The sequence below is a fragment of the Engystomops pustulosus genome, chromosome 5, assembly GCF_040894005.1.
Source record: "Engystomops pustulosus chromosome 5, aEngPut4.maternal, whole genome shotgun sequence".
NCBI lineage: Eukaryota > Metazoa > Chordata > Amphibia > Anura > Leptodactylidae > Engystomops > Engystomops pustulosus.
Genome location: NC_092415.1, coordinates 7,467,319 through 7,484,897, shown reverse-complemented (window position 1 = coordinate 7,484,897; position 17,579 = coordinate 7,467,319). Strand labels below are relative to the sequence as shown.

The window sequence follows — 17,579 nt, the reverse complement described above, 5'->3', positions numbered from 1 at the left end:
AATACATAACACTGGCTGCAGAGAGCACAGAGCACAGCAGTGTGAGGTCTGATTACACATCTCTCCAGGGACAATACATAACACTGGCTGCAGAGAGCACAGAGCACAGCAGTGTGAGGTCTGATTACACATCTCTCCAGGGACAATACATAACACTGGCTGCAGAGAGCACAGAGCACAGCAGTGTGAGGTCTGATTACACATCTCTCCAGGGACAATACATAACACTGGCTGCAGAGAGCACAGAGCACAGCAGTGTGAGGTCTGATTACACATCTCTCCAGGGACAATACATAACACTGGCTGCAGAGAGCACAGAGCACAGCAGTGTGAGGTCTGATTACACATCTCTCCAGGGACAATACATAACACTGGCTGCAGAGAGCACAGAGCACAGCAGTGTGAGGTCTGATTACACATCTCTACAGGGACAATACATAACACTGGCTGCAGTGAGCACAGAGCACAGCAGTGTGAGGTCTGATTACACATCTCTCCAGGGACAATACATAACACTGGCTGCAGAGAGCACAGAGCACAGCAGTGTGAGGTCTGATTACACATCTCTCCAGGGACAATACACAACACTGGCTGCAGAGAGCACAGAGCACAGCAGTGTGAGGTCTGATTACACGTCTCCCCAGGGACAATAATGCTAATTTATTAAACAAGAAAACCTAAAAGGGCCAGCGGTGAGGAGTACTCGGACTCCGCTGCCGTGTTATTTTAACTGTGGGCTTAGGGTGATGCCACACACGGCGTTTTAAAACAGTTTTTGGTCTGTTTTTAAGTAGTCCGTTAAAAAAAATGCATCGTTTTTGGACAGACTGCTTAAAAAAGGACCAAAAACGGGTTCAAAACGCCGTGTGTGGCATCACCCTTGGGGTCATTGTCTTGTTGGAAGGTTCGGCCCGGTCTGAGGTCCGGAGCATCTGGCCACATTCATCTATCCTTCCATTACCCCCAGTGGTCCTGTCCCCCCATAGCCTGATGCTGCCCCCCATGTGTCACTGCTGGGATTGGATTTGGCAGTTTTCTCCACCACTTAGAGTGAACACCAAAAAGTCCAACCTCCATCTCATCAGAGCAGAGAATCTTATTCCTCATAGTCCAGATCCTCCATGTGTTTTGCACACTGTATGCGGCTTTCATATGTCTTGCACTGAGGAGAAGCTTCCAGACTCTGCCATAAAGCCCCGACTGCTGGAGGCTGCAGTGATAGGCGACTCCCATCTCCCTCCTGCATCTCTGGGGCTCAGTTACTGGGATCTTAGGGTCTTCTTTACCTCTCACCAAGGCTCTTCTCCCACGACTGCTTCATTTGGCCGGAGAGCGGGTCAATAAAGAGCTGTGGTCGTCCCAAACTTCTTCCATTTAAGGATTATGGAGGCAACTGTGCTCTTAGGAACCTTGAGTGCTGCAGGATTTGTTTTGTGACCTTGGCCAGATCTGTGCTTCACCACAATTCTGTCTCTAAACTCCTTGGGCAGTTCCTTGGACCTCGTGATTCTCTTGTGCACTGTGAGCTGTTAGGTCTTATATAGACAGGTGTGTGCCTTTCCTAATCAAGTCCAATCATTTTAATTAAAACACAGCAGGAATCCAATGAAGGAGCAGAACCATCTCAATGAGGATCAGAAGGAAATGGACTGCAGTTAAGTTACATAGAAGGCCGGCGGGACACGTGGCGCTTTGAACCCATTTTTGGGCCTTTTCAAGTAGTCCGTTAAAAAACGCATCCGTTTTATGGGTTTTTGTCCTCCATTTTCCACAATTATGATAATTAGGATAATTGGGAAAAACTGAAGTTTTCAAAAACGCAGTCGTTTAACAAACTGCTTAAAAACAGCCCAAAAAATGGGTTCAAAACGCCATGTGTGCCACCGGCCTAAGGATAAAGCCACATGTCGCGTTTTTAGACCGTTTTAAACCATGCTTTGAACCAGTTATCTTCATTTCTAGAAGCGTAGGCAGCTGTGATACAGATTATTTAATCTTACCAATTGGCAGCAATGAAACATTTAGAGGGTCTGTCTACCTCCTGTATCTGCACGGACCTGGATACAACCTCCTACCACTAATGCCAAATAAAGTCAGCGCAGCCCCAGCATCCGGCACACTGATACATTGTATCAGGACAGGAGACACATTTGTGGTGTTGAGGTAGAACATTGTAACAAACCCTCTTATGGGATCTGAGGTCATTGTTAAGGTTCCTTGTTAACCCTATAGTAGGTCAGGCAGATTTCGGAGCAGTGCCCCTCCGGCTCCTGGCAGCGGAGCCTCCACAGAGAGTCATTGTTACCCTTGTCAAGAATGTGAGGAGAAGAAGGTTTTAATCAGAGACCACCCTGCATCAGGAAGGGGAGCGCATGGACGTCCTTCCGGCACATGTAATACTAGAGGGGGACAGGCAGGAAAGGATCAGGGAGGCGCTCAGATCCTCTACAGAGAAATTTAAGGGCAATTCTGCAGATATTCTCCCCATCATGCATCAGGATGGAGCATTGAGGACTGATCCTCTCCTGCTCAGTGTCACTGCCTGACAGCCTCCACCCCTGGCACTAGGAGGGTGAGGGGATATCAGGCAGTCTCCACCCCTGGCACTAGGAGGGTGAGGGGATATCAGGCAGCCTCCACCCCTGGCACCAAGAGGGTGGGGGGGATATCAGGCAGCCTCCACCCCTGGCACTAGGAGGGTGGGGGGGATATCAGGCAGCCTCCACCCCTGGCACTAGGAGGGTGGGGGGGATATCAGGCAGCCTCCACCCCTGGCACCAAGAGGGTGGGGGGGATATCAGGCAGCCTCCCCCCCTGGCACCAAGAGGGTGGGGGGGATATCAGGCAGCCTCCCCCCCTGGCACCAAGAGGGTGGGGGGGATATCAGGCAGCCTCCCCCCCTGGCACCAAGAGGGTGGGGGGGATATCAGGCAGCCTCCCCCCCTGGCACCAAGAGGGTGGGGGGGGATATCAGGCAGCCTCCCCCCCTGGCACCAAGAGGGTGGGGGGGATATCAGGCAGCCTCCCCCCCTGGCACCAAGAGGGTGGGGGGGATATCAGGCAGCCTCCCCCCCTGGCACCAAGAGGGTGGGGGGGATATCAGGCAGCCTCCCCCCCTGGCACCAAGAGGGTGGGGGGGATATCAGGCAGCCTCCCCCCCTGGCACTAGGAGGGTGGGGGGATATCAGGCCGCCCTCCACCCCTGGCACTAGGAGGGTGGGGGGATATCAGGCAGCCCTCCACCCCTGGCACTAGGAGGGTGGGGGGGATATCAGGCAGCCTCCCCCCTGGCACTAGGAGGGGGGGGGATATAAGGCAGCCTCCACCCCTGGCACCAAGAGGGGGGGGGGGATATAAGGCAGCCTCCACCCCTGGCACCAAGAGGGTGGCGGGGATATCAGGCAGCCTCCCCCACTGGCACCAAGAGGGTGGGGGGGATATCAGGCAGCCTCCCCACTGGCACCAAGAGGGTGGGGGGGATATCAGGCAGCCTCCACCCCTGGCACTAGAAGGGGGAGATATCAGGCAGCCTCCACCCCTGGCACCAGGAGGGTGGGGGGATATCAGGCAGCCTCCACCCCTGGCACTGGGGGGGATATCAGGCAGCCTCCACCCCTGGCACTGGGGGGGATATCAGGCAGCCTCCACCCCTGGCACTAGGAGGGTGGGGGGGGATATCAGGCAGCCTCCACCCCTGGCACTGGGGGGGGATATCAGGCAGCCTCCACCCCTGGCACTAGGAGGGTGGGGGGGGATATCAGGCAGCCTCCACCCCTGGCACTGGGAGGTGGGGGGGATATCAGGCAGCCTCCACCCCTGGCACTAGGAGGGTGGGGGGATATCAGGCAGCCTCCACCCCTGGCACTAGGAGGGTGGGGGGATATCAGGCAGCCTCCACCCCTGGCACTGGGAGGGTGGGGGGGGATATCAGGCAGCCTCCACCCCTGGCACTAGGAGGGGGGGGGGGATATCAGGCAGCCTCCTCCCCTGGCACTAGGAGGGGGGGGATATCAGGCAGCCTCCACCCCTGGCACTGGGAGGTGGGAGGCAGACCATGTGCCTCTTTTAGTATCCCTTTAAGATCCACCATAAGTTACAGCAGACATGAAGCATCTGTATTCATTTACTCATCCTCTTTGCTGCAAAAATTTGAGAACTGCAATAAAGTATCTAATATTGGGCTAAACTTCTCATGACCCCTCCCTTCAGGTCCCTGTGTAATTACCCTCGGATTCAGTGCTGGGGGTTATCCCCACAGATAATACTTGCCCTCTCGGTTTGGAGTTTGGGGCCCCTCTTACATCAGTGCAGGCAGAGGCCAGGCCGGGGTCATGGGATACGGCTTTGATGAGCCCCGCGCCCGCTCGCTCTCTACCCACCAGGAAGAAGCCAAACAAGTCAAAACACAACACTGATATTTCGCTGCCAAGAGAAAAAGAAAAAAAAAATTATGGAAAGGAGAATATTCCGAGTGCGGAGCGAGAAGCGGGAATTTACATAAAGGCTGTGCTTCATTATTAGGCAAAGCGATTCCTCGGAAACACAATGTTCCCGCAAGTGAGGCATTAGCAACGTGACGGGAACGAGGTGCGAGATCTCCCTGACCGCGAGAAGAAGCTCATCAGCGTGCTCCTGAAATACTCTGTGCTGCTAGAGTCAACCATTAGGTAAAGCTCAGTTTGACACATCCCACAAGAACGCACTCCTCTGTCCTGAAATACTCTGTGCTGCTGGAGAAGCCCCTCCCTTATGGCACGACGCCGTCCCTGTAACATGCCGCTGCACTAATTGTAGGACATTATTGTCCCCTCTCCTTCCAAAGGATCCACACAAAGCCCTGCTGAAACGCTCTGTGCTGCTGTTAGGCAGCTCTTGTTGTACTCCCTTGCTATGTGCAGTCCTGTTATTTCCATCACGTTATTATGAACATTAAGAAATGATACGGTCAAGACGCACAGTCAATATACAAAAGGAGCAAAGCATGATGGGAACATTTTGGCAGACTGGGCTGACCCCGTAGACCCGGGTCTTATACAAAGAGCAGAGAAATAGAGGGGTAGTAAATTGGCAAAATATTAAAAAAAACAAAAAACAAAACAAAGAAAAAAAACATTGAACTTCTCTGAGGGTGGAATCTAATAACCATCTAAATGGGGTGAAGCCTCTACCCGTGGGGGCGCACTTACCGACCACTGTTCCGTCTTGAGGATTTGATACTTCCTGTAATAGAAAAAGAAACAGTTACTGTAATGTCACATCCAAGATCAAGAAATAAATCACAAAAGACCGAGCTACAGTCATATCACTACAATGCTCTGTGAGCTGAACACATCTCTACTAGTGTGCAACAATGTATCAGTCTAGGGTTTCAAGAGCATTGTCTGGACTGGATACAATTGTCTCTATTCAGAGACCGTGACCCTGCACACAGAAGGTGCTGCTCTCCGCTGAGAAGTAGAGACAATTGTATCCATTCCAGGCAATGCTGTGTGAGAGCAACACCTCAGAGCAGCTGCACACATCTCTGTTCTACTGTGTTACAATGGATCAGTCTGGAGTCCAGTCTACACCGGACTCACTGGAGGCAGGGCCAGGTACGTACAGGGTAACTGCCTCTGTATGGAGACAATGCTCTTTGAGCACTCCATTGTTACCCGAGTGCAGGACCTTGTTACACTGTATCAGTCCCGAGAGCAGGCAGTTGAGCTCACAGGGCACGGTTATGCAAGTAGTGGTTATGAGGCCGCACAATAAAAAGAGCAACAAAATAAAGCGACAAGGTCTCATCCGTCATTGGCAGCCCATGTGGTATTAATAATACCGCCACGTGGTGCTCCCAGACTGCATAGGGATAGCAGGGAATGTCCTTGAGAGGGCACCATGGGCACTCTACCCCCAGCCATCACACCAACCTATCGTAAATGTATACACCTTGTAATGTGCTTGGCAGGAAACGCGGGCAGCCATCCGGGGGGGTGGGACAAACCAAAACCCTTGTTATGGGCGGCTAGCTAAGGCATTCCTGGCTCCCACTCTCGGGAGAGCTTGCCAGGCCTGTGTACCCGCTCCGAGCTGGAATGCATCTGGTTTACAGAGCAGGAGATATGACACAAGGAAACCCCAAGCCCTGGAGTGTTACAAGCCACGAAGAGAGGGAACCACCAAAAAAATCCGAGAGGGTACAGAAGGGGGCGCAACACAGCAGAGCATTAACAAAAGTTCTATATGTTGCTCTATGATTTTTGGATCCATCCTGCAACGCTGAACCCCAACCTCATTGTAAACTGAAGATTTGTTACAGTGTATCAGCACAAAACAAATTATAAAAATTTGGCTTCTGCAAAAATTGAACACCTGCAGATTTTTACAAAAATTTACTCCCAAATGACAGATGGTGCGTTGTGGAGAGTGATTAGAGTATGCAGGATGAGATCCATCATGGGAAGCCGTGGCACCTCACAGGGAACAGTACAGATGCCCAATTCTGACAAGACTAAGGATTGGGGGGGGGGGGGGGGGGGGGAGGAATCTGTCAGACCCCTGTGATCAGACATTTAGTAAGGAGCTTAAAAACAATGCACTTTGTGGTTATGACAAACTGCTCGATTCTGCTATAAAAAGTAAAACACCAATGGAGACAATTCAGTAGTCACCTCCAAACATCGATGATAATAATAAATAATAATTCCTTTATTTATATGGCGCACACAGATGACACAGCGCTGCACAGAGTTTGCCAAATCAATATAACAGACACAAGGTATCAATGTATATGTGTGTATGTGCTGCTACAGTGTAACCGGGGAGAGAGTGGATTCCGGAATCATCAGTCAATGCTCCCCCACAGGTAATAAAATAAAAATGTGAAAAAAGGCAACATTTCCAAAAATGTTCATATGCCCTGAGCAAAACTCACATCCCTGCACAAACATCTATAGAAATCACTGCAGAGTCATGTACCGGTATACAGTCTATACACAGAATGGAAAACTGCCCCAATATGTCTGCCAAGCAGACGGCACAATGTGGGCAAAAATAGGGGACAGTATTATAGTAGTTATATTCTTGTACATAGGGGGCAGTATTATAGTAGTTATATTCCTGTACATAGGGGGCAGTATTATAGTAGTTATATTCCTGTACATAGGGGGCAGTATTATAGTAGTTATATTCCTGTACATAGGGGGCAGTATTATAGTAGTTATATTCCTGTACATAGGGGGCAGTATTATAGTAGTTATATTCTTGTACATAGGGGGCAGTATTATAGTAGTTATATTCCTGTACATAGAGGGCAGTATTATAGTAGTTATAGTCCTGTACATAGGGGGCAGTGTTATAGTAGTTATATTCTTGTACATAGGGGGCAGTATTATAGTAGTTATATTCCTGTACATAGGGGGCAGTATTATAGTAGTTATAGTCCTGTACATAGGGGGCAGTGTTATAGTAGTTATATTCTTGTACATAGGGGGCAGTATTATAGTAGTAATATTCCTGTACATAGGGGGCAGTATTATAGTAGTTATAGTCCTGTACATAGGGGGCAGTATTATAGTAGTTATATTCTTGTACATAGGGGGCAGTATTATAGTAGTTATATACTTGTACATAGGAGCAGTATTATAGTAGTTATATTCTTGTACATAGGGGGCAGTATTATAGTAGTAATATTCCTGTACATAGGGGGCAGTATTATAGTAGTTATATTCTTGTACATAGGGGGCAGTGTTATAGTAGTTATATTCTTGTACATAGGGGGCAGTATTATAGTAGTTATATTCCTGTACATAGGGGGCAGTATTATAGTAGTTATAGTCCTGTACATAAGGGGCAGTGTTATAGTAGTTATATTCTTGTACATAGGGGGCAGTATTATAGTAGTTATATTCCTGTACATAGGGGGCAGTATTATAGTAGTTATAGTCCTGTACATAGGGGGCAGTGTTATAGTAGTTATATTCTTGTACATAGGGGGCAGTATTATAGTAGTAATATTCCTGTACATAGGGGGCAGTGTTATAGTAGTTATATTCCTGTACATAGGGAGCAGTATTATAGTAGTAATATTCCTGTACATAGGGGGCAGTATTATAGTAGTTATATTCTTGTACATAGGGGGCAGTGTTATAGTAGTTATATTCTTGTACATAGGGGGCAGTATTATAGTAGTAATATTCCTGTACATAGGGGGCAGTATTATAGTAGTTATATTCTTGTACATAGGGGGCAGTATTATAGTAATATTCCTGTACATAGGGGACAGTATTATAGTAGTTATATTCTTGTACATAGGGGGCAGTGTTATAGTAGTTATATTCTTGTACATAGGGGGCAGTATTATAGTAGTTATATTCTTGTACATAGGGGGCAGTGTTATAGTAGTTATATTCTTGTACATAGGGGGCAGTATTATAGTAGTAATATTCCTGTACATAGGGGGCAGTATTATAGTAGTTATATTCTTGTACATAGGGGGCAGTATTATAGTAATATTCCTGTACATAGGGGGCAGTATTATAGTAGTTATATTCCTGTACATAGGGGGCAGTGTTATAGTAGTTATATTCCTGTACATAGGGGGCAGTATTATAGTAGTTATATTCCTGTACATAGGGGGCAGTGTTATAGTAGTTATATTCCTGTACATAGGGGGCACTATTATAGTAGTTATATTCTTGTACATAGGGGGCAGTGTTATAGTAGTTATATTCCTGTACATAGGGGGCAGTATTATAGTAGTTATATTTTTGTACATAGGGGGCAGTATTATAGTAGTTATATTCCTGTACATAGGGGGCAGTATTATAGTAGTTATATTCCTGTACATAGGGGGCAGTATTATAGTAGTTATATTTTTGTACATAGGGGGCAGTATTATAGTAGTTATATTCTTGTACATAGGGGGACAGTATTATAGTAGTTATATTCTTGTACATAGGGGGCAGTATTATAGTATTTATATTCCTGTACATAGGGAGCAGTATTATAGTAGTTATATTTCTGTACATAGGGGGCAGTATTATAGTAGTTATATTCCTGTACATAGGGGGCAGTATTATAGTGGTTATATTCTTGTACATAGGGGGCAGTATTATAGTAGTTATATTCTTGTACATAGGGGGCAGTATTATAGTAGTTATATTCTTGTACATAGGGGGCAGTATTATAGTAGTTATATTCTTGTACATAGGAGGCAGTATTATAGTAGTTATATTCTTGTACATAGGGGGCGGTATTATAGTAGTTATATTCTTGTACATAGGGGGCGGTATTATAGTAGTTATATTCTTGTACATTGGGGGCGGTATTATAGTAGTTATATTCTTGTACATAGAGGGCAGTATTATAGTAGTTATATTCCTGTACATAGGGGGCAGTATTATAGTAGTTATATTCCTGTACATAGGGGGCAGTATTATAGTAGTTATATTCCTGTACATAGGGGGCAGTATTATAGTAGTTATATTCCTGTACATGGGGGGCAGTATTATAGTAGTTATATTCTTGTACATAGGGGGCAGTATTATAGTAGTTATATTCCTGTACATAGGGGGCAGTATTATAGTAGTTATATTCTTGTACATAGGGGGCAGTATTATAGTAGTTATATTCCTGTACATAGGGGGCAGTATTATAGTAGTTATATTCCTGTACATGGGGGGCAGTATTATAGTAGTTATATTCTTGTACATAGGGGGCAGTATTATAGTAGTTATATTCCTGTACATAGGGGGCAGTATTATAGTAGTTATATTCTTGTACATAGGGGGCAGTATTATAGTAGTTATATTCCTGTACATAGGGGACAGTATTATAGTAGTTATATTCCTGTACATAGGGGCAGTATTATAGTAGCTATATTCTTGTACATAGGGGCAGTATTATAGTAGTTATATTCCTGTACATAGGGGGCAGTATTATAGTAGTTATATTCTTGTACATAGGGGCAGTATTATAGTAGTTATATTCCTGTACATAGGGGCAGTATTATAGTAGTTATATTCCTGTACATAGGGGGCAGTGTTATAGTAGTTATATTCTTGTACATAGGGGCCAGTATTATAGTAGGATAAAGGCTACACTATGATATTTTGCAATGGTACAGTTACTGTGTATACTCTAAGTATCTCACACATCACAGGATTGCAGAGTAGCAAAACTTGGGAGGACTGTAACAGCCGTATATTAGGAATTCATTATTCCCCCTCATGTAGGGATGACAGACTACCCCCCTGTACTGGGAATCCAGATGGTAAGGGGATTCGCGTCAGCACAGCTATAGATACCCGCACAGCCTTCCGCTTGCTGGGCACATGTATTTGTATGTCAAAATAAATAGTAGAGAAGGTCTTGGCTCGGACTCTGTTTTGGAGACCCCAAGAGCTTTCTGGCAACCTCCAGAGCAACAAGAACAGATTTTTTTTCAGTATCCAAGCCAATTCACCAGCCGTCTGATTATGACAGAACCTGACCCGGGGTCTAAGGCTCGGCGCAGCACTGGCATCTCTCAGAGTTCCTGTGTGAACCATCAAAAGTTTTGCAGCCAACAAAGCAACGAGGCAACGATTCCCAGGAACCTAAAAGTTGGTCCAATTTAACGCTCATAAAACACGAAATATAAAATTTGCAAAACAGTAATACCACGACTAATGGGAACAAAAATCCTGAGAACAATCTTCATAATCATAGTAGCTATAAACCCTTACATAGGGGGCAGTATTATAGTAGTTATATTCCTGTACATAGGGGGCAGTATTATAGTAGTTATATTCTTGTACATAGGGGGCAGTATTATAGTAGTTATATTCTTGTACATAGGGGGCAGTATTATAGTAGTTATATTCTTGTACATAGGGGACAGTATTATAGTAGTTATATTCTTGTACATAGGGGGCAGTATTATAGTAGTTATATTCTTGGACATAGGAGCAGTATTATAGTAGTTATATTCTTGTACATAGGGGGCAGTATTATAGTAGTTATATTCTTGTACATAGGGGGCAGTATTATAGTAGTTATATTCTTGTACATAGGGGGCAGTATTATAGTAGTTATATTCCTGTACATAGGGGGCAGTATTATAGCAGTTATATTCCTGTACATAGGGGGCAGTATTATAGGAGTTATATTCTTGTACATAGGGGGCAGTATTATAGTAGTTATATTCCTGTATATAGGGGGCAGTATTATAGTAGTTATATTCCTGTACATAGGGGGCAGTATTATAGTAGTTATATTCTTGTACATAAGGGGTAGTATTATAGTAGTTATATTCCTGTACATAGGGGGCAGTATTATAGTAGTTATATTCTTGTACATAGGGGGCAGTATTATAGTAGTTATATTCTTGTACATAGGGGGCAGTATTATAGTAGTTATATTCTTGTACATAAGGGGTAGTATTATAGTAGTTATATTCCTGTACATAGGGGGCAGTATTATAGTAGTTATATTCTTGTACATAGGGGGCAGTATTATAGTAGTTATATTCCTGCACATAGGGGGCAGTATTATAGTAGTTATATTCTTGTACATAGGGGGCAGTATTATAGTAGTTATATTCCTGCACATAGGGGGCAGTATTATAGTAGTTATATTCCTGTACATAGGGGGCAGTATTATAGTAGTTATATTCTTGTATATAGGAGGCAGTATTATAGTAGTGATATTCTTGTACATAGGGGGCAGTATTATAGTAGTGATATTCCTGTACATAGGGGGCAGTATTATAGTAGTGATATTCTTGTACATAGGGGGCAGTATTATAGTAGTTATATTTCTGTACATAGGGGGCAGTATTATAGTAGTTATATTCTTGTACATAGGGGGCAGTATTATAGTAGTTATATTCTTGTACATAGGGGGCAGTATAGTAGTTATATTCCTGTACATAGGGGGAAGTATTATAGTAGTGATATTCTTGTACATAGGGGGCAGTATTATAGTAGTGATATTCCTGTACATAGGGGGCAGTATTATAGTAGTGATATTCTTGTACATAGGGGGCAGTATTATAGTAGTTATATTTCTGTACATAGGGGGCAGTATTATAGTAGTTATATTCTTGTACATAGGGGGCAGTATTATAGTAGTTATATTCCTGTACATAGGGGGCAGTATTATAGTAGTTATATTCCTGTACATAGGGGGCAGTATTATAGTAGTTATATTCCTGTACATAGGAGGCAGTATTATAGTAGTTATATTCCTGTACATAGGAGGCAGTATTATAGTAGTTATATTCTTGTACATAGGGTGCAGTATTATAGTAGTTATATTCTTGTACATAGGGGGCAGTATTATAGTAGTTATATTCCTGTACATAGGGGGCAGTATTATAGTAGTTATATTCCTGTACATAGGGGGCAGTATTATAGTAGTTATATTCCTGTACATAGGAGGCAGTATTATAGTAGTTATATTCCTGTACATAGGAGGCAGTATTATAGTAGTTATATTCCTGTACATAGGGGGCAGTATTATAGCAGTTATATTCCTGTACATAGGGGGCAGTATTATAGCAGTTATATTCTTGTACATAGGGGGCAGTATTATAGTAGTTATATTCTTGTACATAGGGGGCAGTATTATAGTAGTTATATTCCTGTACATAGGGGGCAGTATTATAGTAGTTATATTCTTGTACATAGGGGGCAGTATTATAGTAGTTATATTCCTGTACATAGGGGGCAGTATTATAGTAGTTATATTCTTGTACATAGGGGGCAGTATTATAGTAGTTATATTCTTGTACATAGGGGGCAGTATTATAGTAGTTATATTCTTGTACATAGGGGGCAGTAACAACCTCTACATTACTTGTGTATCAGTCAGTCTGGGTGATAAAACTAACACCAGAAGCTGGACGCCCTCCGCCTTCTCACAATACTTAGTTTTACTCTTTATATACAATCTCATATTATACAATGTACATAAGAGTCTGGAAATTGCTGCTGAATTCTGTACAGATCAGCTTTTTCAGACTGTGTGTTGGGGGCAGGGTGGGACATCAAAGGCATTCCAAGTATCTGCTGGGGATGAGGAGGGAATTACAGGCACAATGCAGCCCCTGAAAGCCCAGCTGCCTCCTCGGCCCCTGTATACAGCCCCTGACCGGCCAGCGCCGCTTCCCTCTGCTTCACAGACCAGGTCCTTCCTCTCTCCATTCAGCGCGGAGGAGACTCTTCAATACATAAAGTGACTGCGGCTGAGAACACAAAGACATTAAAGGGGATGTGACGGCGCGGCGCAGTAAGGCGGTGTTCACACGCTGCGGTAACGGGCCGCTACATTCCTGGAGGTTAATGTATTGTCCAGGACACAATGGAGCCCAGCTGTGCTGCCAGGCCTGAAGACAGACACTGGGGGGGTCCACAGCCCCCAAGCCTGGTGGTCTTCTTGTTGGGTCAAATTACTGGCTTTTGGGCTTCTTCCAAAAGTTAAACACTTTATAGGGAGATTGACCCCCACAGCGGGGTAAGTCGCTCCGCAGGGTGCACCCCTCCATGGAGAACTCGCTAGGAACACACCTACCTGCCGCCTGCTCCCCCTCTTAGGACAGGATAACACTGACACCACCTACCTGCCGCCTGCTCCCCCTCTTAGGACAGGATAACACTGACACCACCTACCTGCCGCCTGCTTCCCCTCTTAGGATAGGATAACACTGACACCACCTACCTGCCCCCTGCTTCCCTTCTTAGGACAGGATAACACTGACACCACCTACCTGCCCCCTGCTCCCCCTCTTAGGACAGGATAACACTGACACCACCTACCTGCCGCCTGCTTCCCCTCTTAGGATAGGATAACACTGACACCACCTACCTGCCCCCTGCTTCCCTTCTTAGGACAGGATAACACTGACACCACCTACCTGCCCCCTGCTCCCCTTCTTAGGATAGGATAACACTGACACCACCTACCTGCCCCCTGCTCCCCCTCTTAGGATAGGATAACACTGACACCACCTACCTGCCCCCTGCTCCCCCTCTTAGGATAGGATAACACTGACACCACCTACCTGCCGCCCGCTCCCCCTCTTAGGATAGGATAACACTGACACCACCTACCTGCCGCCCGCTCCCCCTCTTAGGACAGGATAACACTGACACCACCTACCTGCCGCCCGCTCCCCCTCTTAGGATAGGATAACACTGACACCACCTACCTGCCGCCTGCTCCCCCTCTTAGGACAGGATAACACTGACACCACCTACCTGCCGCCTGCTCCCCCTCTTAGGACAGGATAACACTGACACCACCTACCTGCCCCCTGCTCCCCCTCTTAGGACAGGATAACACTGACACCACCTACCTGCCGCCTGCTCCCCCTCTTAGGACAGGATAACACTGACACCACCTACCTGCCCCCTGCTCCCCCTCTTAGGACAGGATAACACTGACACCACCTACCTGCCGCCCGCTCCCCCTCTTAGGATAGGATAACACTGACATCACCTACCTGCCCCCTGCTCCCCCTCTTAGGACAGGATAACACTGACACCACCTACCTGCCGCCCGCTCCCCCTCTTAGGACAGGATAACACTGACACCACCTACCTGCCGCCTGCTCCCCCTCTTAGGATAGGATAACACTGACACCACCTACCTGCCGCCTGCTCCCCCTCTTAGGACAGGATAACACTGACACCACCTACCTGCCGCCTGCTCCCCCTCTTAGGACAGGATAACACTGACACCACCTACCTGCCGCCTGCTTCCCCTCTTAGGACAGGATAACACTGACACCACCTACCTGCCTCCTGCTTCCCCTCTTAGGATAGGATAACACTGACACCACCTACCTGCCGCCTGCTCCCCCTCTTAGGAGAGGATAACACTGACACCACCTACCTGCCGCCTGCTGCCCCTCTTAGGACAGGATAACACTGACACCACCTACCTGCCGCCTGCTCCCCCTCTTAGGACAGGATAACACTGACACCACCTACCTGCCGCCTGCTCCCCCTCTTAGGATAGGATAACACTGACACCACCTACCTGCCGCCCGCTCCCCTTCTTAGGACAGGATAACACTGACACCACCTACCTGCCGCCTACTCCCCTTCTTAGGACAGGATAACACTGACACCACCTACCTGCCGCCTGCTGCCCCTCTTAGGACAGGATAACACTGACACCACCTACCTGCCGCCTGCTCCCCCTCTTAGGACAGGATAACACTGACACCACCTACCTGCCGCCCGCTCCCCTTCTTAGGACAGGATAACACTGACACCACCTACCTGCCGCCTGCTTCCCTTCTTAGGACAGGATAACACTGACACCACCTACCTGCCGCCCGCTGCCCCTCTTAGGACAGGATAACACTGACACCACCTACCTGCCGCCTGCTCCCCCTCTTAGAATAGGATAACACTGACACCACCTACCTGCCCCCTGCTCCCCCTCTTAGGATAGAATAACACTGACACCACCTACCTGCCGCCCGCTCCCCCTCTTAGGATAGGATAACACTGACACCACCTACCTGCCGCCTGCTTCCCTTCTTAGGACAGGATAACACTGACATCACCTACCTGCCGCCTGCTTCCCTTCTTAGGATAGGATAACACTGACACCACCTACCTGCCCCCTGCTCCCCCTCTTAGGATAGAATAACACTGACACCACCTACCTGCCGCCCGCTCCCCCTCTTAGGATAGGATAACACTGACACCACCTACCTGCCGCCTGCTTCCCTTCTTAGGACAGGATAACACTGACATCACCTACCTGCCGCCTGCTTCCCTTCTTAGGATAGGATAACACTGACACCACCTACCTGCCCCCTGCTCCCCCTCTTAGGACAGGATAACACTGACACCACCTACCTGCCGCCTGCTCCCCCTCTTAGGATAGGATAACACTGACACCACCTACCTGCCGCCCGCTCCCCCTCTTAGGACAGGATAACACTGACACCACCTACCTGCCGCCCGCTTCCCCTCTTAGGACAGGATAACACTGACACCACCTACCTGCCCCCTGCTCCCCCTCTTAGGACAGGATAACACTGACACCACCTACCTGCCGCCCGCTTCCCAGGACTGTTATGTCCATTTGGCCTGTCTGTATTTCAGTTCTACTAAAGAGACTGGACAGAGCTGCAATACCTATCACAGCCTCTATACAATTTATGGCACTAGACTTGTTACACTATGAAAGGGTTAGTCCTGTAGATTTGTGTAATCAGATCTTTCTGTATACCGTTAGTAGCGGGAAGTAAGAGTTCTCCTTATGGAGACTTTGCCGATTAAGGTCACCACTTAGGCGTGTGGAGTCTTATAGCCATGGGGGGTTCTGGGAAAATATGCAAAGTTTTCCAGGAGGGGATAAGGAAAACCACCCCTCTTTTAGCTCCTTGTAAGGTAACTTTAGCATTAGTATCAGCAGGACTGTGATATGGATTTATATTTGCAGCTTTACCAAGTTCATGGAGGGTGTATCCTCACACTGCTGTGCTCTCTGCAGCTTAAGGTGATGCCCCTGGACAGATGTGTAATCAGACCTTTGTGTATGTTAGTAGCAGCAGGACTGTGATATATAGATTTATATTCCACAATTCCTATTCATATTCCTCTCCAAGTGCACTGGGGGTGTGTCCTCACACTGCTGTGCTCTTTGCACTGTCCTGCTCCACACATTCCTTCCCCTTTGAGTAAAATGCTATAGCAAGCTTCTGGTTAAAAATTGCGGCTTTGGAAATTCACAATTAGGAAGCCGTTCACATGGTCTATAGCGGAGCGTCACATCCATGGACTGGAATGAGGGTCCATGTTCCTTGCTCTTTCCAGTCACTGGTTGCTCCATTTATTGCTGCCCCTATGAACTCTTAGGTAATGAACAACCTTAACACACAGGCGCGACCTACAAATTCTATACCAGCTCCTAAACTCCAAGACAATAGACTCTTTGCTTTGTCCTTCTATAGCTGGGGAAGGGCTTTAAGGGATCATCAGGAAAGGGCCGCTAGTGGATAGGAGGCAAAAGCATCATGCTGAAAAGCAAAACCCTAAAAGGGGGTTCTCCAGGTCACCTATTTAATCGACAACCATCTATAGGAAAGGTTACCGATATCTGTGGCTGCCAGAAGGGGCAGTAGACCTAGAAATTATTATGCAACTGTTAGAGGGAGAAGGAGAGCAATTGGTAATGAAAATACATGCAAGGGGTTATGGGAGTTGTTGGCAGAGAGATAATCCGGCTGCCCTCTAACAAAACACTGAAAAAAAGGAGTATCAAAATATCATAAAAAAAGGGTATGATTGAGTATTTGCATATGGAAAAAATTATTTTTTTTTGGGATTAGAATAAGGCCTATTGCCATGAGTGAGTTTGATTCCCCAAAATGGCATTCAACTGTGTGCTTGCTGAAATGTCCGGCCCCAACGCTCAGCGTGTCAATTCCGTTGCAGTATCTAGACGTTCCACCTGGACATTGCAACAAGCGCACAATGCAATAGACCTAAAAGGTGGACAAAAAGACCACCCTGTTTCTCTGCGTCTCTCTCCCCTTCATTCAGGGGACAAAGTCTTTGGGTGCAGTGGAGGCGGGTCTCTCAGCAAGAGGT

At 46.7% G+C, this 17,579-nt stretch overlaps 1 protein-coding gene across 1 annotated transcript in view; it reads right to left on the bottom strand.

Moving 5' to 3' along the window:
* The window catches only part of PTP4A3 (protein tyrosine phosphatase 4A3), a 61,557-nt gene that overhangs the window by 31,039 nt on the left and 12,939 nt on the right, over nt 1–17,579 (bottom strand). Inside the window, exon 2 of the mRNA XM_072151093.1 lies at nt 5,187–5,220. The gene's annotated coding sequence lies outside the window, so the exon portion shown is untranslated. The remainder of the gene's footprint in view (nt 1–5,186; nt 5,221–17,579) is intronic.